This window comes from Bombina bombina, chromosome 8, assembly GCF_027579735.1.
Source record: "Bombina bombina isolate aBomBom1 chromosome 8, aBomBom1.pri, whole genome shotgun sequence".
NCBI classification, from domain to species: domain Eukaryota; kingdom Metazoa; phylum Chordata; class Amphibia; order Anura; family Bombinatoridae; genus Bombina; species Bombina bombina.
In genome coordinates, this window is record NC_069506.1 from 97,798,471 (window position 1) to 97,823,850 (window position 25,380).

Below are 25,380 nucleotides of genomic sequence, written 5' to 3' on the forward strand. Positions count from 1 at the left end.
TATATAGGATTAATTTTGTTGCATGAATTTTATGTTTGGCATAATTACTACTTGTTTAACCACAATAAATGAGTTTGGGTGCATACGAGCATGCATATGTTATCAAAATGTGTTAAGTGAAAAATCCAAAGTTTGGTTAGCTTAAATTTAATTTTTATTCCTACTCATTTTCTGTATAAATTACCAATTAATAAAAAGTGACAAAAATAAATCCCCCCCCCACCCCATAATTTTCAATGATGACTTTTACTGAATATTTATTGGGTATTTTGGGAAGGAGAACTGATGCTTAACTCCTTAATGACCAATGATGAAATTATTCCGTCATGGAACAATTGAGCAAACTAAAGCTGTGTTCTTAAGGGGTTAATGAGGAACCATACTGTATGTGTGTAAAATATTTAGGAAACTCCAATCAAGGGAGCGTAACTAGACATTGCTGGGGTCCAGGGCAAAGGCTTTCGTGGTGCGCCTCATTTCAATAGTGCCCTTTCCCGCTGTTTGCAATCAGTAACTGCTAAGCCAGCAGCCCCATAGGATAAAGAAGATCGGTTAGTCTGTGCCAGAGGATTTGCACAAATATGGTTACAGTTTTTTTTTTGTACAGCAACACAGTGGATCCCACTTTGGAAACCCAAATATTGCAAAGGTAAATCCATATACTTGCCTTAAACTGTCAACCTGGTTTGCCAAGGAATACACAGAGAGGCCCGACATTATGCAGGCAGAATGATGTGACTACTCATTGCAGCGCTCAGATGGTCCCCCTAGAGGTGTGGGCCGGTCTCAACTGAGACCTTGGAGACCCCCTGTAGTTACACTCTTTGCAATCTATATGGTACTCAGTTATTTTCTCAAAGAACTTGGTCTGTTGAATAAACAATGTACTGAAACTAATGTTTAAAGGGCCACTAAACCCAAAATCATGATTCAGATAGATAGAGAATAGAAATTTAAACAACATTACTATTTACTTCCATTATGTATTTTGCTTTATTTTTTAAATATCCTGAGTTGAAGAAAAAGCAATGCACATGGTGAGCCAATCACACGATGCTTCTATGTGCAGCAACCAATCAGCAGCTAGTGAGCATATCTAGATATGCTTTTCATCAAAGACTATCAAAAGAATACAACAAATTAGATAATATAAGTAAATTAGAAAGATGGTTAAAATTGCATTCTCTTTCTAAATCATAAAAGAAAAAATGTGGGTTGCATGTCCCTTTAAGCTCAATCAACGCAAACAGCTATAAAGACAGTGGACTTGGAGTTCAGTTATGGGCACAACTCCACAAATAAGAGATAATGGGGCCTATCTATCAAGCTCAGAAAGGAGCTTGACGGCCCGTGTTTCTGGCGAGTCTACAGACTCGCCAGAAACAGCAGTTATGAAGCAGCGGTCACAAAGACCGCTGCTCTATAATCCTGTCCGCCTGCTCTGATCAGGCGGACAGGAATCGCCACAATTCAACCCGATCGAGTACGATCGGGTTGATTGACACCTCCCTGCTGGCGATTGGCCGCGAGTCTGCAGGGGGCGGCGTTGCACCAACAGCTCTTGTGAGCTGCTGGTGCAATGCTGAATACGGAGAGCGTATTGCTCTCCGCATTCAGCGAGGTCTTGCGGACCTGATCCGCACTGTCGGATCAGGTCCGCAAGACCTTTGTTTAATAGGGGCCAATGACTGCAGGTTCAGTAGGTAACATTTTAAAGAGTGTTAATATATATATTCCACACTCTTTATACATAGGTACACAGGTAAGCTTATGTCCACACTTTTGCCATCTTTTTTTTTACTTTCACATTCCCCCTGTATATACAATTTGACATCTTTATAGATATTGATTCCATGTTGATATATAACTTTATGTCAGTATATGCTCTATGTAAAGCTATATATTTCCCCTGTCTGTTCTCCTACACTGTACACTGTCTGCCTGTTACCTAAGCCCCCCTCATGATTTTTACAACACCCCTCCTCTCCCTGCACTCAGACCTCTGTTTTTTAAGATATAATTTGTAAATTCAATTGAATTGGTCAGTATTGCTTCAGACTTGAGAAAGGAAGGAACTCTTCTGAAAGCTTGTCAACTTATAAATGTATAGTTAGTCCAATAAAAAAGTATCATTGCTCAATGCAATGCTCTTGTTATTTTGATATCTAAATCTCTGGATTAACACGGCTACTCCAATCAACGTGTGTGTGTATATATATATATCCCTCTGTGTATCTGCACTCACAGTTCCAATGTGTCTTCAACCAGGGTGCAAAGTCAAATTATTTGTAGAAGTTCCAAGCAGGGACTGCACTCACTGGGTTTGGAAAATAAATTAAAATGTATTAAATGATGACGTTTCGGGGTTCGCAGACCCCTTCCTCAGACCAGACCCGTCTGGTCTGAGGAAGGGGTCTGTGAACCCGGAAACGTCACCATTTAATAAATATTGATTTATTTTCTAAACCCAGTGAGTGCAGTCCCTGCTTGGAACATATATATATATATATATATATATATATATATATTTATATATATATATATATATATATATATATACATATATATACAGTCCCACGTGAGTCCAGCACTCTTCAACATAAACAACCACCTGGGTGCATTTCAAAAAACATCATACACAATCCCAAAATGGAAAGCACTCCCCCAGATTTGTAAATCAATTTTCTTTTATTTGTATTAACGTTTTCGAGGTCTCCCCCGTCCTCAGATACCATTTACAGAAAAGTGTTACTTAAGTAGAACCACACACCAAGTGACACACTTTGCCTCATCGTGCGCAAAGCCGCAGCATCCAACCCACGCTACCGTGCATGCACGAGTGGAGTTACGGATGCCCACAACGACCAACTGAAAAAATGCGAAATACAAATTAAAAAGAAGATAGCGGTATAGTACGTTGGGATATACAAACAGTCAGCAAACTTATTAATACCTATGCGAGTATATACATGCATATTAGGGCTAATCATTCTAATGCTAAAGTATCTCCAATCAGGCTGTAATACTGTACTATGTACATATGACCCCATGATGCTCTTTACACTGGGATATATCCTGATCATGCAGCCTATCAGATACCAGCAGTCTCATTATCTTTCATAGACATATTTATCTCTATTAATATAGCCCCATTATTTGAACTGTAAATACTAGCACCAACTTAGTTATTGCATCATTTCGCAAGAAATGGTGTGGAATCCTTAATACATGAGCCTTGATCTGGTACTGCTGGTGATTGAGGTGGTGGGAGAGTATTACAACTGGAGGTAGAGATCAAAACATTTGAACAAATGCATTTAACCAAATTAGAAGAAGGTTACTGGCTCACAAAATTAAAACAGCAACTTGACACTTACGAAAATGATTTAATTGCTTTCAAAGAATGTAAGTGGGATGCAGTGGTCAGTGACTACAAAGAACGGGTGTACAAGTGGCAATCTGGATACAACATGGATACATACCGACAAATAAGTAACAGAGTGTTCAAACCACAAAAGCTAAATACGGTGGGTAGCTCAGACAATGGGGCATAGTTGATCTAATCTATGTATTCAAATCCTGCCAATTTCCCTATTTTTTTGTGTCATAAGTATTGCAAGCCTCTGTTTTTGCATTTGTCCGTATAATTAATTATGTATTTAACCTGCTGATATCCTGCCTTTATCTATGTGATGTTCAAACCTTGCAAATACTTGTTGTAATTCCTAAATTTATCATTTCACTAACGGCTACATTACGAGTTTTGCGTTATGAGGGGTGCAGTACTAACTTGCAAGTTATTGTCACCGCTCACTTCCCTACAGCGATGGTATTACAGGTTTTAAAAACCCCGGCATTAACAGGCAAGAAGTGAGCGTAAAGCAAAATTGAGCTTCATACCGCACTCCAATACCAGCGCTGCTGAAAGCTGCGGTGAGCTGGTTTTACAAACTCGTGCATGATTTCCCCATAGACATCAATGGGGAGAGCCGGGTGGAAAAAAACACCTGCAAAAAAGCAGCGTAAAGCTCCGTAACGCAGCCCCATTGATTTCTATGGGGAAACAAAATTTATGTTTACACCTAACACCCTAACATGAACCACGAGTCTAAACACCCCTAATCTTACACTTATTAACCCTTATTCTGCTGCCCCGACACCTACATTATACTTATTAACCCCTAATATGCTGCTCCGGACATCACCGCTACTATAATAAACGTATTAACCCCTAAACCACCGCACTCCCGCATCACAAACACTAGTTAAATATTATTAACCCCTAATCTGCTGCCCCCAACATCGCCGCCACCTACCTACATTTATTAACCCCTAATCTGCCACCTCCAATGTCGCCGCCACTATACTAAATTTATTAACCTAAACCTAGTCTAACCCTTACAGCCCTTAACTTAAATATAATTAAAATAAATCTAAATAAAACCTAATATCATTACCTAAATAATTCCTATTTAAAACTAAATACTTACCTGTAAAATAAACCCTAAGCTAGCTACATTGTAGCTATCTTAGGTTTTATTTTTATTTTACAGCTAAGTTTGCATTTATTTTAACTAGGTAGAATAGTTAGTAAATAGTTATTAACTATTTACTAACTACCTAGTTAAAATAAATACAAATTTACCTGTAAAATAAATCCTAACCTGTCTTACACTAACACCTAACCTTACACTACAATTAAATCAATTACATTTATTAAATACAATTACCTAAATTACAAAAAAAACCCCACTAAATTACACAAAATAAAAAAAGAAATCAGATATTTAAACTACACCTAATCTAATAGCCCTATCAAAATAAAAAAGGCCCCCAAAATAACAAAAACCCTAGCGTAAACTAAACTACCAATAGCACTTAAAAGGGCCTTTTGCGGGCCATTGCCCCAAAGAAATCAGCTCTTTTACCTGTAAAAAAAAAATACAAACAACCCCCCAACAGTAAAACCCACCACCCACACAACCAACCCCCCAAATAAAATCATAACTAAAAAAACCTAAGCTCCCCATTGCCCTGAAGAGGGCATTAGGATGGGCATTGCCCTTAAAAGGGCATTTAACTCTTTTTCCGCCCAAAAGTCCTAATCTAAAAATAAAACCCACCCAATAAACCCTTAAAAAAACCTAACACTAACCCTTGAAGATCCACTTACAGTTTTTGAAGACCCGACATCCATCCTCAACGAAGCCGTCAGAAGTCCTCAATGAAGCGGCAGAAGTCTTCATCCAGACGGCATCTTGAATCTTCATCCATGCGGCGCGGAGCAGGTCCATCTTCAAGACATCCGACGCAGAGCTTCCTCTTCTCTTGATGTCTAACGAAGAATGAAGGTTCCTTTAAGTGACATCATCCAAGATTGGAACAGCCAATAGAATGCAAGCTCAATCCTATTGGCTGATTGCATCAGCCAATAGGATTTTTTCACCTTTGATTCCAATAGGCTGATAGAATTCTATCAGTCAATTGGAATTCAAGGGACGCCATCTTGGATGACGTCACTTAAAGGAAGCTCCGCGCTGGATGTCTTGAAGATGGACCCGCTCCGCGCCGGATGGATGAAGATAGAAGATGCCGTCTGGATGAAGATTTCTGCCCCGTTTGGATGAAGACTTCTGCCCGGTTGGATGAAGACTTCTGCCGCTTCGTTGAGGACTTCTGCCGGCTTCGTTGAGGATGGATGTCGGGTCTTCAAAAACTGTAAGTGGATCTTCAGGAGTTAGTGTTAGGTTTTTTTAAGGGTTTATTGGGTGGGTTTTTTAGATTAGGGCTTTTATGCGGAAAAAGAGCTAAATGTCCTTTTAAGGGCAATGCCCATCCAAATGCCCTTTTCAGGGCAATGGTGAGCTTAGGTTTTTTTAGTTAGGATTTTATTTGGGGGGTTAGTTTTGTGGGTGGTGGGTTTTACTGTTGGGGGTTGTTTGTATTTTTTTTTACAGGTAAAAGAGCTGATTTCTTTGGGACAATGCCCAGCTAAAGGCCCTTTTAAGGGCTATTGGTAGTTTAGGCTAGGGCTTTTTATTTTGGGGGGGCTTTCTTTATTTTCATAGGGCTATTAGATTAGGTGTAATTAGTTTAAATATCTGATAATTTCTTTTTTTATTTTGTGTAATTTAACGTTTGTTTTTTTTGTAATTTAGGTAATTGTATTTAATAAATGTAATTGATTTAATTGTCGTGTAAGGTTAGGTTTTATTTTACAGGTAAATTTGTATTTATTTTAACTAGGTAGTTAGTAAATAGTTAATAACTATGTACTAACTATTCTACCTAGTTAAAATAAATACAAACTTGCCTGTGAAATAAAAATAAACCCTAAGATAGCTACAATGTAAATATTAGTTATATTGTAGCTAGCTTAGGGTTTATTTTACAGGTAAGTATTTCGTTTTAAATAGGAATTATTTAGTTATTAATAGTAGGTTTTATTTAGATTTATTTTAATTATATTAAAGTTAGTGGGTGTTAGTGTTAGGATTAGGGTTAGACTTAGGGTTAGGGGTTAATAAATGTAGTATAGTGGCGGTGACGTTGGGGGTGGAAGATTAGGGGTTAATAAATGTAGGTAGGTGGCGGCGATGTCAGGGGCGGCAGATTAGGGGTTAATAATATTTAACTAGTGTTTGCAATGCGGGAGTACAGCGGTTTAGGGGTTAATATGTTTATTATAGTGGCGGCGATGTCCAGAGTGGCAGATTAGGGGGTTGATAATTTTATTTTAGTGTTTGCGATGCGGGAGGGCCTCGGTTTAGGGGTTAATAGGTAGTTTATGGGTGTTAGTGTACTTTTAAGCACTTTAGTTATGAGTTTTATGTTACAGCTTTGTAGCGTAAAACTCATAACTACTGACTTTCAGTTTACGGTATGGATCTTGGCGGTATAGGCTGTACCGCTCACTTTTTGGTCTCCCAGCGCTATGGAAGTCCCATTGAAAAAGGACTTTTTGAAAGCTGCGATAATTACGTTGCGTTACAGCCAAAAATGTGCGGTACAGCTATACCTGCAAGACTCGTAATACCAGCAGTAGTGAAAAAGAGCCTTAACGCTGCTTTTTCACTCATACCGCAAAACTCGCAATCTAGCCGTAATGGTTTAACCACAGCCTCACCCAAATTCTATTGTCTGTTATTTTTAACTTATCTCACCCTGAATCAAATTTTCCCAATTGGCCTTTACTGTCTTTGATCAGGTCATTACCTAATTTATTGCATTCAGCTGAATGCTGTGGCCTATAAATTTAACACTGCTATGGGGAAAGCAATGAAGGGATTAGCAATGGAGGTTAGATAGCAATAGTGTAAGATCTGTTCACATCTCTTAAGTGAACATTTATAAGTGATGCACAACAAATTATACAAGAATTCAACAAGGATTAGACAAGGGATAAGGCAAGTTCTATTTTTATACTGAGTTTTATACACTGTCTATTTTGTAAAAATCCCTTTTTGCCACCTTTTGTCTGTTCAACAAACTACTTTACTCAATTACTCCTTACCCCTCACCACCTGCACTGCTCATTAGCCAATCTCTCTTAACCTCACCTTACTTTTGTATTCATGAACTTCACACATTCCTAAAGACTCTCTCTCCCCCTTGCAACTCATCACCAAAACAGTCTCACTACTGCAAATCCGCATCTCATCTCATGTCACTCTCCCTCTTGCTCATATTAGCTGCTGGCGACATCTCCCCTAATCCTGGTCCCCCACAACGTCCCTGCCCTGCACACCCATGTGTGCCCTTCAATAGACTTCAAAAACAAAACTCTGGTAACCTTAATCTTATTCCTCTTGCATCTAAAGCCACCACCCCCTTCACTTGTGCACTATGGAACTCTCGCTCTGTTTGCAACAAACTCACTTCTATCCATGACCTCTTTATCTCCCACTCTCTCAATCTTCTGGCTCTCACAGAAACCTGGTTCTCTCCTTCAGACACTACTTCTTCTGCTGCACTATCACACGGGGGTCTCCACTTCAGCCACACTCCTAGGTCTGGCAATAGACAAAGAGGTGGTGTTGGTATTTTACTTTCCTCTCGTTGCACCTTTCAACAAATACAGCCCTTCTCTTCCCTCACATTTTCTTCATTCGAAACGCACATGAGTCGCTTATTCTCTCCCCTCTCTATACACGTTGCCGTCATATACCGCCCCCTGGCTCCGCAACTCTATTTCTAGATCACTTTGCCGCCTGGCTACCTTACTTCCTTTCATCAGATACCCCTGCCCTCATTCTCAGTGACTTTAACCTCCCTGTTGATAATCCCTCTGCCTCCTCTGCAAAACAACTTCTGCAACTCATGTCCTCTCTCGGCCTGTCTCAATTGACTGACTCTCCCACTCACAAAGATGGTCACTCCCTTGATCTGATTTTCAGTTATCGATGCACTTTCTCAAACTTCACAAACTCACCTTTTCCTCTTTCTGACCACTACCTCCTCACTTGTACCATCACCTCCCTCCCTACAACTCTCCCTCCTTCTACCCCCTCACACTAAACTTCACAGAATAATCAAGTCATTAGATTAGCAACAGCTCGCTAGCTCTCTCGAACCTCTTCTCTCTTCCATCCCCACCTTTTCCTGTCCTGATGAATCCATCTGCCACTATAACTCCACCCTTACATTGGTCCTTGATAACCTGGCCCCACCTACCATAGCTCGGAAATCATACACTCATCCTCAGCCCTGGCATACTCCTCTGACACGGGACCTACGCAGATGTTCCCGTACTGCTGAGCGACACTGGAGGAAATCTCGGAGTTCTGCTGACTTTCTTCACTATAAGTTCATCTAGAAATCCTACTATTCTGCCCTTAATCTATATAAGCAACATTACTTCTCTACTCTTATCTCTACTCTTTCTTCAAACCCAAAACGTCTGTTCTCTACATTCAATACTTTTCTCTGCCCACCCCCACCTCCCACCACAACTTTTCTCTCAGCCCAAGATTTTGCCAGCTACTTCAACAACAAAATCGACTCCATCAGAAATCAAATCAGCTCTCAACATACTACCGGTCTCCCACCCTCTCAAAAGCTCACAATCATACAAAACCCACATAGCCTTAAATTTAGCTCTTTTGCCCCTGTTACAGAGGATGAAGTTTCTGCCCTTATACTATCCTCTCACCTCACTACCTGTCCCCTCGACCCCATCCCCTCACAACTACTCCCCTCCCTCACTTCTACCCTTACCCCTATACTTACACACATCTTCAACCTCTCCCTCAGTACTGGTATAGTTCCCACATCTCATAAATATGCATTAGTCACACCTATCCTCAAAAAACCTTCTCTTGATCCAACCTCCCCATCCAACTACCGCCCTATTTCCCTACTACCTCTTGCCTCAAAACTTCTTGAAAAGCTAGTATATGCTCGTCTATTCCATTTCCTTACATTAAACTCCCTCCTTGACCCATTGCAATCTGGATTTCGCCCCCTTCACTAAACAGAGACAGCAATTGTTAAGGTTACCAACGACATACTTAAAGCAAAATCAAAAGGCCACTTCTCTCTACTTATCCTCCTTGATCTGTCTGCAGCCTTTGATACTGTCAACCACCCTCTTTTGCTCCATACCCTGCAATCCTTTGGCATCTGTGACACAGCTCTCTCTTGGTTCTCTTCCTATCTGTCTAACCGTACCTTTAGTGTAGCCTTCTCTGGGGTATCCTCTGCCCCGTTACCTCTTTCTGTTGGGGTATCGCAAGGCTCTGTCCTCGGTCCCCTTCTCTTCTCAATCTACACGTCCTCACTAGGTCCCTTAATAAAGTCCCACGGGTTTCATTATCATTTGTATGCTGCCGATACCCAAATCTACCTCTCTGCACCAGAACTATCTCCATCCTTGCTAACCCGTGTCACTGTCTCTCTCATATCTCAGCTTGGATGTCCTCTCACTACCTCAAGCTAAATCTCTCCAAAACTGAGCTACTTATTTTCCCCCCTTCTTCCAAAATCTCCACCCCCCATGTCTCTATAATTGTTAACAACTCCATCATTACCCCAACCTCACATGCCGGATGTCTTGGGGTCACACTTGACTCAGATCTTTCTTTCACTCCTCACATGCAGTCCTTGGCCCCTATTTATCATAGGTCTTACGGACCTGATCCGACAGTGCGGATCAGGTCTGCAAGACCTCGCTAAATGCGGAGAGCAATACGCTCTCCGCATTTAACATTGCACCAGCAGCTCACAAGAGCTGCTGGTGCAACGCCGCCCCCTGCTGACTCACGCCCAATCGGCCACCAGCAGGGAGGTGTTAATCAACCCGATCGCATTCGATCGGGTTGATTTCCGGCGATTCCTGTCCACCTGCTCAGAGCAGGCGGACAGGGTTATGGAGCAGCGGTCTTTAGACCGCTGCTTCATAACTTGTGTTTCTGGTGAGTCTGAAGACTCGCCAGAAACACGGGCCCACAAGCTCCCTATGGAGCTTGTTAAATGGGCCCCCTTGGCTAAAGCCTGCCGCTTCCACCTTAAAAACATCTCTAAAATTAGACATTTCCTTACACAAGACACAACAAAGATTTTAATTCACTCTCTCATCCTTTCCCGCCTACTGCAACTCTACCCTCTCTAGTCTCCCTAGCTGCCACCTAATTCCGTTACAATCCATAATGAATGCCTCTGCCAGGCTCATCTTCCTTGCACGTCGCTCTTCATCTGCTGCACCTCTCTGCCAATCACTTCACTGGCTTCCTCTTGCCTCCAGGATTAAACACAAAATTCTCACTCTGACACACAAAGCCCTCAATTGCACTGCTCCCCCCTATATCTCATATATACTCTCCCACCCGTCCCCTTCGCTCTGCTCATGATCTCCTACTCTCCTCCTCTCTTGTTACCTCACATTCCCGTCTACAAGATTTCTCAAGACTAGCTCCCATCTATGGAACTTTCTGCCTCACTCCACAAGAATCTCCCCTAGTTTTAAAAGCTTCAAGTGCTCCCTGAAGACTCTACTATTCAGGGACGCATACAATCTACAGTAACCTTCCTATCTCCACTGCTATCCCCTAAAACCCCATAGCATGTAAGCCTATGAGCCCAGCTGTTTGTAGTTCACCTTCTTAAGAGCTGACTACAACAGTGCAACTCTTGGCAGGACCCTCTCTCCCCATTTGATCCCTGTAATAGTTTTTTATATACCTCCCATGTTCATAGCGCTGTGGAACCTGTTGGCGCTCTACAAATACCTAATAATAATAATCAGTATAGTCTAAATACCGCTGCTTCATAACCTGTGCGCCTGCTCTGAGGTGGTGGACAGAAATCAACCCGATCGAATACGATCGGGTTGATTGACACCCCCTGCTAGTGGCCAATTGGCCGTGAATCTGCAGGGGGCGGCATTGCACCAGCAGTTCACAACAACTGCTGGTGCAATGATAAATGCTGACAGCATATGCTGTCAGCATTTATCGATGTGCAACGGACAAGATTCGCAGTATCGGATCATGTCTGCTTGTACCATAATAAATAGGCCCCAATGAACCAACTATGCCGCAAACAGCAACTACTGTGGATGATACTAATATACAAGTTTCTGGTATGTCCACCCATTCAAAAAACTAGGTGCGAGGTGGAGGAAACAGATACGGAGAGGGGGGGCCAAGAGTAAGAGGAAGACCCCCACAAGCATGGAAAAGACACTAACAACAAACATCATTATGAATCTGAGCGACCACCACCTGACTTCAACTGAACAGAACGTTCTTGAAAAGGGATTCACCTTTGTACCAACTACACGTCTGGATGCAGTATCCGCCCTCTGCAAGTGTGTCAAACCAATCACAACCAAGCACTCAGCCTTTCACACTGTATAAAAAAAATATATTAAATGTATCAGGTGTATGAAAATAAAAGTATGGTGTATTTGTATATGCATGGATGCAATGTGTGCAATATGTACAAATATGTGTGTCCTACTACTCCTCAATCAAATCCTAACTAACTCTACAGTGTTTGCTCCTCTCTCTCACTCTCTCTCTATACCTCCGATTTTTACGTGTGAATTCAACATAAAAAATAAATAAATTACTCTTTATTTTTAACTTACGTGTGCAATATACTTTTGTAAATTCTTGTGATGCCAGAAATGTGTAGTTGCGCATATTTCTGAACCTCGCTAGTTTATCTTACTTACGCCAGTATATCAAATGGCGGCGTGTGTTATGGGAGTCACCAGATGTGCAAGGTAAACTTATGGGCGACGTGGGTTTCAGCAGTTGTGCTGAAAATTATGCAACATACGTGATCGCGCCCTAGAAATTTAACATTCCCTTTTTCACATGTGCTATTTTGCAACTTAACAGTCTAAATCTGAATTAGCAGTAGTTTGTCATTTAGCCTTTAGTTCTGTGAACATGAATTAATAAATCAGGGTGAGGCTGTTATTTTTTCTGATTGAGTATGCTGTTTATATTAAAGGATATTTTTAGAATACCTGTTGCACTATGTTCATATAAATATTTGGAACATTCTGTTCGCATGTCCTTTTTAGATAAAGTTAATTTGCTATAAATATTTTGGACCTATTTGTGCCTTTAATTTTTTACAAACAAGCCCATTTAAAATGTGTTGTGCAACTACTAAAATTATAAAATAAATAGCCACTTTTGCCTCCCTATTGTGATTGACATCCACAGATCCGCTGTTGTGTCTTCTGAACAATGTTACAGGTCACAGAAGGTGGAGATACTACAGATGATCACTGGCTGGTCAATGGGGGGTAGGTCTGGGGGTATGGATATTTTCCATAATTTAAAGGGACACTAAACCCAAAAATTTTATTTCATGATTCAAGTAGAGAATACAATTTTAAACAACATTCCAATTTTCTTCTATTATCTAATTTGCTTCATTATTTAGCTATCCTTTGTTGAAGAAATAGCAATGCACATTTGTGAGCCAATCACACGAGGCATCTGTGTTCAGCAACCAATCAGCAGCTACTGAACCTATCTAGATATGCTATTCAGCAAAGTATATCAAGAGAATGAAGCAAATTAGATAATAGAAGTAAATTAGAAAGTTGTTAAAAATTGCATACTCTTTCTAAATCATTAAATAAAAAATTTGGATTTCATGTCCCTTTAATGGTTGATCAATCCTAAATGAATTTTAAAGGTGCTAGTAAGTTAACAAAATATATAAAAACATACCAAACTACTCATCTCTTATTTGTATGCTCCTTTAAAGGGGCACTAAACACTAAATGCATTTTATGCACCTCCTAATCATGAGTGATGACATTTTAAAACCTAAGTTACACTGCGGGTATCTAAAGAAAAGTTACTGCACATGTGCAAAAAGGTCATCACTGGAATGTAGTGAAAGCTAGATTTCAACATGGCTGCACTCATAACTAGGGAGACGCAGGAATAACCTCAATAGTATGTTTATAAAAATGTATTTAAATCCATTTAAAGGTCAGAATGTTCAAGTATAAATATTAATTCAGCAGGGGTCAAGTCCTACAAAAAAAAAGTGTGGGAACTCACCAAGACTTCCACCCTCCTCACATTAATGTTGTTTTATACACACAAACCACTGTATTTATATGTATATAATCTATAAACCTTGGTTAATGAAAGCAAAATAAAACCAATCAAGGGTGGAATGGCTGCCTTTGGGCATGAGACTCCTCCTCACAGAGTCTCACCCACTTAAAGAGGAGATAAATAACCCCAGAGCAAGACACACATAAATGTAAGCACCATGTGTTCCACACAGTGCGGGGTGATCACACAGCAGGCCCGCTGACAGGCTTGCATTTAGTGTATTGTAGGAAGTGTTACTGCCCATTACTAGAGGATCTCACTATCCCTCTAACCAGACTGTGCTCCAGCATCTCCCACCAGGAGCAGCAGTGTTTACTGAAGTGTTTCTGTTCTCTGTCCAGGGGGAACTTAGTTCCACCTGCAAAAATAGTGCAGGAACTCCGTTCCCATGCGTTCGTACTGGACTTGACCCCTGGAATTCAGCTAAGATACAGTTTTACTGAAATGTGCTTAGCTGGTAAAAATGATAATAAACTATTCTATTGTTACGTTTTTTTTACTTTATGGCCTTTAAAGGTTAGAATGGTAAAGCATAAATAAAAGTTTTGCTGAAAGATTTGTCTACTTCTATTATCAGTATATTATTATATTTCCAAAAAGTTTTTACATTTTATACAGGCCAAAGCAACCTTAGACATGGGAGGTCTGAGTCTTGTTGTTTCTGGGTATGGTTTGGTACTCATTGGGAAACAATAAATGAAAAGTTGCATTAAAGGGATATGAAACCCAATTTTTTACTTTCATGATCATGATAGAGCCTGCAATTTATCAAATTTTCTTCGTTCTCTTGGTTTCTTTATTTGAAAAAGCAGGAATGTAGTAAGTGTAGGAGCCGGCCCATTTTTGGCTCAGCACCCCAGAAAAAATAAATAAATATATATATACTGTATAATAAAAGTACATTATACCCATTAAGGTACATTTTAATTTTTAATACTATATTAAAATATAATATATCAGCACGGATAGGCAAGGTGTCCGTACACGGACACTGGTGTCCGTGACTGGCATTTGCAGTGTCCGCCACTCATTTTGCGGTGGGGAGGGAGGAGTAGGACAGATGAATGCTGGTCCTGACTCCTCCTTGATGCAGGCGGCACCACGTTTTGCGGGGTTGGGGGCCGCATCCACGGGACGCCGCCTAGTAGTGGGAAAGTGAGTGAGAGTGAGGGAAGAAGCAAGCTGCCTGCAGTGCAGCCTGTGTCAACCACCCGTGAGCCGTGACGCGTCCCGATTCCTTGATCTGTGCGGCAGTGTGGTGCTGGTGTCTGTGTGTAGAAGACCGCCGCATACTCTGATGAACCTTAACTAACCAAATAGGTAACCAACCATGATGATCATGCGATTAACATCAAGGTGGGTGAGTTTGGTTAGGAGCTGCAGGCTCTCAATACAACAACAAAAACAAAGGTTAGAATTTTGAAAACATTTTATACTAGTATACCACAAGCAGTCTTTATATAAATGCTATTTAAAACTTGTTTGATTAGATGACTAATTTGTACTTGTGGAACTAGACCAGAGGCAACCAACAAGCAGCCCATTTGACAGCAAAGTGCCGCTCTCCTAACTTATAGAAACATAGAATGTGTCTGCAGATAGGAACCATTCGGCCCATCAATCTGCCCAATGTTCTGAATACATTTATTAGTTCCTGGCCTTATCTTATATCTAGCATAGCCTTATGCCTATCCCATGCATTTTTAAACTCCTTAACTTGGGCCTATCTATCAAACTCCGTATGGAGCTTGATGCCCCGTGTTTCTGGCGAGCCTGCAGGCTCACCAGAAACAGCAGTTATGAAGCAGTGGTCACAAAGACTGCTGCTCCATAACCTGTCCGCCTGCTCTGAACAGGCGGACAGACATCGCTGAAAATCAACCCGATCGAGTACAATCGGGTTGATTGACACCCCCCTACAGGTGGCCCATTGGCCGCGAGTCTGCAGGGGGCGGCATTGCAATGCTGAATACGGCAAGCTTATTGCTCGCCGCATTCAGCGAGGTCTGGCAGACCTGATCCGCACTGTCGGATCAGGTCCGCCAGACTTTCTTAAATAGGGGCCTCTGTCTCTACCACTTCTGCTGGATGGCTATTCCACCATGCATCCACTACCCTCTTGGTAAAGAGTGTTTTTTGATGTTTTTAATTTGAAATGTACCTTGGTATCCTTCACTAAGGTCTGTACTTTGGAAAATGTACGCCACAGCCTTGGTCCTGTATATCAGAAAAAAATGATAAAACTATTTTCCTTTCTTTATATTTACAAAAATAAATAGATCAGTAATGCATTTACATGTCTTTCAAATAAAGGTATATGCATATAAAGTTTAAATTTACATAGCTACCACTATTCAGCAAAACTATCAAACCCACACTCCTTACCGGTGTCTATCTCAAAGAGGTGATCTCAGGTTAAAGTGTTCTACACCTACAGTTTGCCTTTTCTTTAAATTTACATTTTTAAAGGGACATTAAACACTCTGAGATGGTAATATAAAATGATAAATCATATATTTATAAAAAAAAAAGGTCTGCAATATACTTTCATGATTTATTTTGTCCCCTTTTCCTGTAATTCCATTCTGAAGTTTTGAGCATTTCAGTTCCTGTTAGAAATAGAAGAGCTTAACACTGTTAAATTCCACACAGCCATTAGCTGAACAGTCTAGTGACCTAGTTATAATTCTCCCTAATTGGCCACAGCAGAGAACGTAACCTAAGTTACAACATGGCAGCTCCCATTGTTTTATAGACACTAAGGGGTATATTTAACATAGTGTAAGCGGACATGATACAATGTTGCGTATCATGTCCACTGCACATCGATAAATGCCGACAACATACACTGTCGGCATTTATCATTGAACCAGCAGTTCTTGTGGAACTGCTTGTGCAATGCCGCCCCCTGCAGATTTGCGGCAAATCGGCCGCTAGCAGGGGGTGTCAATCAACCCGATTGTATTCGATCGGGTTGATTTCTGTCCGCAGCCTCAGAGCAGACGGACAAGTTATGGAGCAGCGTCATAACTTCTGTTTCCGGCGAGCCTGAAGGCTCGCGCGGAAACAGGGGCATCAAGCTCCATACGATAAATCGCTTGATAAATCGGCCCCTAAAACTTTACACTGATTTTGTTAATATTTAAACAGCTACTGAAACTTTAAAAAATACATCTACATGTTATTGTCAGACTAATCTTTAATTGAATGCTTAATTCTATCTAGCAGTTATTTAGTGTCTTATGTCCCTTTAAGTTATTTTTCTAGTGGTAAGCTATTGGGTGAGTTTACCTATCTCTAATACTGTTTCTTCTACCTCAGCTGAAGTTTTCTGTTATGCTACATCTTAAATCATTAAATATATGTCTGGGTGAATGGAAAAAAAAGCCAAAAGCAATTGCTTATTTATAATTTATCAAATTATATCTATTCCCATTGTTAACTGGATCATCCTTCTAAAACTGGAAAGTTGTTTAAAATAATACATTTATCTGAATCATGAAAGAAACATTTTGGGTGTCATATCCCTTTAAGGAATTGCACAGTGAGCTGAATATGAAAAATAGTGGTTGGTTGGAGTACAGGTAGCCCTCAGTTTACGCCGGGGTTAGGTTCCAGAAGGAATGGTTGTAAATCGAAACCGTTGTAAATTGAAACCCAGTTTATAATGTAAGTCAATGGGAAGTGAGGGAGATAGGTTCCAGGCCCTTCTCAAAATTGTCATAAGTAACATCTAATACATTATTTTTAAAGCTTTGAAATGAAGACTTTAAATGTTAAACAGCATAATAAACCTAATAAAATAATCACACAACACAGAATATATAATTAAACTAAGTTAAATGAACAAAAACATTTGCTAAACAGCATTATAAACCTAACAAAATAATCACACAACACAGACTTCACTTGCATTTTTCTGCAAACAGTTCTTTCTATGCATTTCAATCTGGACTGATTTATAGACCGGAAGATCTTGTTCTTTTGAAATCTGCTCGATAGCTCAGGTCTGGTTAAACTGATTCATTTCAGCTTGCTTGGCTTTGCTGCAACACAAGCGGACAGCTCCACCTACTGGCTATTTTAATAAATGCACTGCTTCTCAATGCTTTTCAATAGTAGTCACATGACTGGAAAAAAAAGGTTGTTATTCTGAAACGGTGTAAATTGAACCGTTGTAAAACGAGGGCCACCTGTATACTGTTGGTTCTCTGGTGGTTATAAACCATGTACTGCATATAATCTAGTAAAAAGCTTGGTTATAAATATAGCAATAAATCTTCATATTTCAGTACATATCCGCAATGCTGTCTTGGGGCTACTATGTGACTTTACCTGTTAAACCTACCTCTATTATTGCTAATAAAAATTGCTAGTAGAAACAGTTTGCTTGGGATATACTGTATATATCTTACAATAATGAGTCCTTCAATTTTAATTTGTTTGTCTTAGGCAGTAGGAAAGATTTGTCAAGATTTATTCTGTTTTGAGTTATTAACGGATATTTAAAAAAGTCAAGTATTGCCACAGAGGAACTCATTAGTTTGATTGTGTGTGTTTTTTTATTTAAGGGACAAATCTTAGGCTTTTTTATGTTTCAACTAGACAAGTGCATTCAGCAGTTTGATTATCTGGCAAATGAGGGAGAAGGCGGCCGCTTGTGACATTTGGCTTTTTTCGAATTTCTTCTTGTAAAAATGCAACACACTAAGATCTGGATTTGCACAGATCTTAATGTGTTGCACTTTTAACAAGAATAAATCCTGTGTTCTGACAAATCAGCCAATTCATCAGATTAGACAATCACATCCCTAACAGTGACGTGGAATCAGTTGTCTGACTGCAAATTCCTTCACTACGCATACGCTCCACCGCATCACTGCATTGTCCAGTGCATCACCGCATTCCAATCGCCGTCTGTTAGATCAGTTGTATAACCAAAAATTGAATCACTGTGCATGCGCTCCACCACAGAAGCAAATCTTGACAACAAAACTGCTTGCTAACCAGACATATATAGACACCATGCACTGTAATCCCCCCATCTACAATATTTTTTTTTCTCCGCTTGGGGGGAGGTTCAAAATGGGCATCCCGCTAATGCTCTGGCATCGCTCCCCTTGCACTCCCCAGGCAGAGGAAAAGAAAATAGGGAAGATGGGGGAATTACAATGCATTTCATATATGTTTGATGCAGTGACTTGATGAAGCGCATGCGCACTGAGAGAATTTGCAGTCAGACAGCTGATTTAACATTACCGGAAGTGATGTATTTGGCTAATCTGAGGAGTTGGCTGATTTGCCAGAACACTGCCACCAAAAAGAGCTGAATGCCGCCTTCTGCATTCAGCAGCTAACAAAACTGCAGAATAGTTTCAACTAACATGATACGTTTTCTTGGTGTATTCTAATCTAATCTTTTAGGTTCATATCAAGGTCTAGATTTAGAGAATGATTATACAAGTTAGCTGCAGCTTAGTTGCAACACACTAGATGCAATCTATATTCTTCATTCGCTTTGTGATTTCATAGATTCATTTAAACAACTCTTCATTAACCCTTTTCATGCAAAAACATATATTTGTAATGTTTAACTGCTCTTTTATATACATGATAAATCATTTCTCAGTACCGTATTTCTTTAATTGCAAACTGTTATAGACACATTAGAATTAAAAATGTGAATACCAAGAACAAGCATAGGTTCTCATAGCCAATCAGAAGCCACAATTTCATGCTCCAGAGTAAAAGGTGAAACAATTAAAGGGACAATAAAGTAATAATTAGACATTCATGATTCAGACAGAGCATACAATTTTAAACAACTTTCCAATTAACCTCTATTATTTAATTTGCTTCCTTCTCTTTTTATTCTTTGTTGAAGGGTTTATCTAGGTAAGCTCAGGGTTCTAGCTGCTGATTGGTGGATGCATATATATGCCTTTTGTCATTTGCTCATCCCAAGTGTTCAGTTAGCAATCAGTCGTGCATTGCTGCTCCTTCAACAAATGATACCAAGAGAATGAAGCAAATTTTATAATAGACGCATATTGAAAAGTATTTTATAATTGAATGCTCTGTCTAAATCATGAAAGCAAAATGTTGTGCTTCATGTTCCTTTAAGTTACATTTATTTCTGAAGTTTGTAATGTATTAAAAATAAATATTACAAAGCCCTGCCTTCATTTACTGGTGATTTTATAATACCACATCTCACCCTCCCTCGAGACACAATAAAGAAAAAGTGATTATATACAGACTTTTGGTCTTATAAGCCTTATGGTCTCTAATGTGACCAAGCCTTATGGTCTCTAATGTGACCAAGCCCTTAGTCTTTAAAGGGCCAAAAGGTCAAAATTAAGCTTTCATGTTTCAGATAAGGCATGACATTTTAAAAAACATTCCCATATACTTCCATTATTAAAACGTGCACATTCTTTTTTATAAGCACACTTTCTGAAGGTACTGCAAAAGTGCACAGTACATACACATATGCTTTTTGTGATTGGCTGATGGCTGTCACATGATATAGGGGGAGCTAAAATTGAATTAACTTTAAATTTACCAGAAAACAACTATTGTAGTGTCCTTTTATTGTGTATTTGTCAGTTATTCAATTCTACTGTATTAAGTGGTCTTTTAAGGGTGAATGCCAATGTCAATAAGATCTCATAACTATGGAGTATATTGTTGTGCTAAATATACTGTATTTTAGACATACTATATGGAAACATCTATAATGCTTATTCATATTTATTTTTTCTTAATTCAAAGGGAAATCATTAAGAAACCAATGAAGATTTTTACCTTGACAACGTAAGACATACCAACCACTCCAGTCATAAAATGGTAAGAGAAAGCTTTTGTAATCTTTAAAGCTTTTTATATTTCTGAATAACTTAATCTTAAAAATGTAATCTGATCATGCTATAAGACCTAATAAAGTTATGTGAATCTGATTAAACAAACACACAGAAAGGTAACTTATTTGTTTGGAAACATCAAGAAAAGGAGCTCCAATAGCACAGCATATCTCACAGTATTCTATAATATCACACAAAATCCCTTATGTGGAGATACACACTCAAATTAGTGCAAATCGGGCAGTCGGATGTCATTTGAAGCTTTCCCAGACTGCCAGATTTGCACTAATTTGAGGGCACATCGCTTGTGAGTACATTTCCATAAACAAGTGATTTAATTTAATACAGTGAGATACTATGCTATTGACACTCCTTCTCCTTTCTTGTTTAGTGATCACTTGTATTTTGTGTAGAGAACAGCAGACCGTGGTTCGCATCAATTTGAGGCTATCACCTTGGAGCCTTTTTTTGGATTGGCGCAACTGATTTATATTAGTATCATTGCTATATAGAAAATTACTGACCCAACAATCACTCTGTTGGAAATGTGCAATTTTTAAAAAAAGTATAACTCATATGTCATACTGTATTCAGTTCTCTCTTGGGTCTTACATAGTATTTTTATTTTCCTCTTCCCTTGTAGAGTGTTTCTAATTTTGCATTTTCTTTCTCAAGCTCTTATATACAAGTATATTTACATGTTTCTGCACATTTAGAAGTTATGTACATTGTACTGTGTATTGCACTAATTTTTGCCCAAGTATTGGTATTTCCATTAAGACACTTAAAAACAGATGATACTTTTTGTTCCCTATTAATGTTATTTAATTAACTATTGCTTATATTTTTTCTACTTTTTGAAAATGTAAAAATCATATTTGACACAAAAACTATTTTGTAACCTGTAACCTTGTTATGCTTTAAACTAAATATTTATATATAATATACTTGTTGATAAATCTTTCTCATTGGTTTTATTGTGTCCCAATCCTCTTTCTAATCATTTGTATTGTTGAGTTATAAAATGTTAAATTAACGATTCTTTTAATTAAATTGTTTAATGTAAGTTTTGGGTTAAAAAGTGATTGCATATTCTGCTGTCTATAATAATGGCGAATGAATATTCGTTAATGAACGAATGAGCAAATGAACAAATTTGAACAATTTGACGGTGCACATGTCTAGACTATACTACTATCTGCCTGATTGGTGAGTGATGGGAGCCCAGTTTTTTAGCAGTGATTTTGTAATACTTTGTTTTTTTCATTAAGGCTCAATTCAGTTTGCAGGTCTTTTGTTCATTGCCTTCATTTTACCAACACAGCAATATCACAACTGCCATAGTGTCACAGTATAGATATTGCTGAGGCTTCAATGTTGCTAAGAAAAATATGCCTGATGAAACGGCCATAAGAGCCGAGAAACGCGTAGTATATTCCTATATGCTCACCTTAAGGATTGTTTTGTATATGAAGCTACATGTTAAAGGAATTAAGAACTTTTGACTTTATTTCTTGGCTTTGATCCTTATTTTGGGTGAGCTTATCACTACCATGCACCTGCCTTGAAGGAAGCAGAGACCGGAGGGAGCCAGCTGGTTAGCTCTAATAACCAGCCTGCGTCTACAAAGCACATAGGTGTGCTGTGCCAAATGGTGAGTACCCTTCACAAAGAATTGTTGCTGTCTTTTTCCATTATCCATTATAGATACACACATTTGGGCGCCTCTCTTGTGTTTGCATAATGTTGCTAAGAAACATACCAAGGTCATGCCAGTGACCCAGGAAACATTTTCCCAGGAAGTGCAACTGTCCGTTAAAGGGATAATGAAGTCAAAATTAAACTTAAACGATTCAGATAGAGCATGCAATTTACAACCTTCCTATTTACGTCTGTTATCAAATAATAATGATAATCAAGATAATAAAGTAAATCTGATAATATAAGTAAATTGGAAAGTTGTTTAAAATTGTATGCTCTATCTGAATCATAAAAAGAGAAAATTGGGGTTTAATGTCTTGGAAGCTAAAAAACTTCCACATGTTGCAGTCTTCTCTGGCATCTAAGGTGTTAACCCTAATGCTTAACCTAGTCCTAACTAAAATGACCCCACTCACCTGTCTACAGCTACGCAACTAGTGACATTGTACAATGGTGATGTCATGAGCTTTGAGATCTCAGCTCCCAACATTATTTGCATTGTCCTAAATGATATCAGAACTTTAGTATTAGCCCGGAATACTGTGAAGCATTTAATCCAATGGTAACAACCAAAAGTTGTGTTTTTTTTTCAAGAGAAAAAGTCTGATTGCTATATCATTAATCTTAGCATATGACTTATTACTTCCTTAAAGGGACACTGAACCCACATGTTTTCTTTCATATGATTCAGATAGAGCATGCAATATTAAGCAACTTTCTAATTTACTCCTATTATCAATTTTTCTTCGTTCTCTTGCTATCTTTATTTGAAAAAGAAGGCATCTAAGATTTTTTGGTTCAGAGCACTGGGCAGCACTTTTTTTATTGGTGGATGAATTTATCCACCAATCAGCAAGGACAACCCAGGTTGTCCACCAAAAATGGACCGGCATCTAAATTTACATTATTGCATTTCAAATAAAGATACCAATAGAATGAAGAAAATTTGATAATAGGAGTAAATTTGAAAGTTGCTTAAAATTTCATGCTCTATCTGAATCACAAACGAAAAAAATTTGGGTTCAGTGTCCCTTTAATAGTGATACTTATCCTAGAACCTCACATTTTGCACTTTATTTCCGCACAAAGTGTGTTGATAAAATAAAAAACTGGACATTTCTACGTTTGCCAGTATTCCAAGACAATTTGAAATAACTCTGTCATCTTGAGAATGTGCAACATACTTTAATACAGCAATAGACACAATTTTATATATATATATATATATATATATGAATATATGCTCTTGATTTATTAAACCTATATGCAGCACTATTATATAGTCCTTCAGTTGTGGGCAGGACAGACATTTACATATGTATAAGTATTTAATAGACAGATACATGATACAGCTAACTAGATCTGTAGGACACACAAGGACATAGAAAACTTTAATGAAATGGAATTTAGCAATCACACCCTTAATATCTTTGTTTTCATTTCATACTCACAATTTTGGGGTTGTAAGGTAAAGTATTTTTGTCTTAGGAATGGGGTTTCTCTTTGCAATTGTGTCGTCGTGATTGGGAAGTATTTGCTATTCAGTCGTATTTGTTTAGAACTGCAATCTTCTTACAGTTATAGAAATGCAACAGAGAAACCCCCTTCTGTACAGTGTGAGATTTGGAAATGTGGTTTCTACAGTGGGGGTTTTGAAATCTCGGATGGTACAGTGGGTTTTTGAAAACACGGTCTGTACAATGAGTTCTGCAATTTTGTATCTTTAAAACCTCGTCACTTAGCGTTTTACTGTTAAAATCCCGTTGTAGAAGATACGTTGCTGTCACTCTCTTCTAAAGGAAATGAAATATCCCAACTTATTTTTGATTTTAGACAGAAAATTAGGTTTTATTAATGAATTTAAAAAAATACAAAAAATACTTTTAAATACTTTTAAAATATTAAAAATGAAAAGACATAATAATTCATCAAACATAAGAAGTATACCCACAATGCCCATATTCAAATGCCATTGATATTATTTAACACTTATCGATAAAGACCACTGTATCAAATTGCAAAACACAGATTCAGGAGCCTATTTATCAAGCACCGAACGGAGCTTGAGGGCCCGTGTTTCTGGCGAGCCTGCAGGCTCGCCAGAAACATCAGTTATGAAGCAGCGGTCTAAAGACCGCTGCTCCATAACCCTGTACGCCTACTCTGAGCAGGCGGACAGACATCGCCGGAATTCAATCAGATCGAGTATGATCGGGTTGATTGACACCCCCCTGCTGGCGGCCGATTGGCCGTGAGTCTGCAGGGGGCGGCGTTGCACCAACAGCTCACAAGAGCTGCTGATGCAATGCTGAATATGGAGAGCGTATTGCTCTCAGCATTCAGCGATGTCTGTCGGACCTGATCCGCACTGTCGGATCAGGTCCGACAGACATTTGATAAATAGGCCTCTCAGACTCCATTAACACCTTTAACCCATTTTGTTATTGCAGTGGTGATCGGCATCTATTATCGGCAGTTCTTAGTGCTGTTGCAGGAAAATAGAGTTATAAATTTGGTATATGTTAAAGGGCCATTAAAGTCAAATCTAAAGTTTCACGATTCATCTAAAACATGCAATTTAAAAAGAAAATTCCAATATACCTCCATTATAAAAACATGCACATTATTTTTATATGCACACTTTCTGAGGCTCTAGCTCCTACTGAGCATGTGCAAAAGTGTACATTGTATAGGTATATGCATTTTGTGATTGGCTGATGGCTATCACATGATACAGGGGGAGGGAAAATTGGATTAAGTTTGAAATTTGCTAAAAAATATTCTGCTACTCATTCCAAATTCAAAGTAAATGGTATTGCTTTGTCTTTTTATTGTGTATTTGTCAGTTATTCAATACTACTATATTTAGTAATCCTTTAACAATATCAGCTTTGTTTGACTCAGAAAGATTGTGTTAATGGAATAGAAAAAGAAAATAATAACTGTTTTTACATTGGAATTGACACCAAAGAGTTCTAGAGTATAATCCTTTAACACCTGGGTGCTAAGATTTTTTTAATGTTTTTTTTGTTTTTATTTATTTTTTGGAACTATTTTTTTTAACTTTTTTTAATTTTTCTCAGACCCCCAAGACTTACATTGCTGGAAAGGTTTGGCGATTACCTTTCCAATGGTGGTTCTTGGGGGTCTGTAGCTGCTTAGATGCCTGAGATACAGGCTTCTAAGTAGCATGCCCCCCTACTCCTATACTTAACATTGTTAAG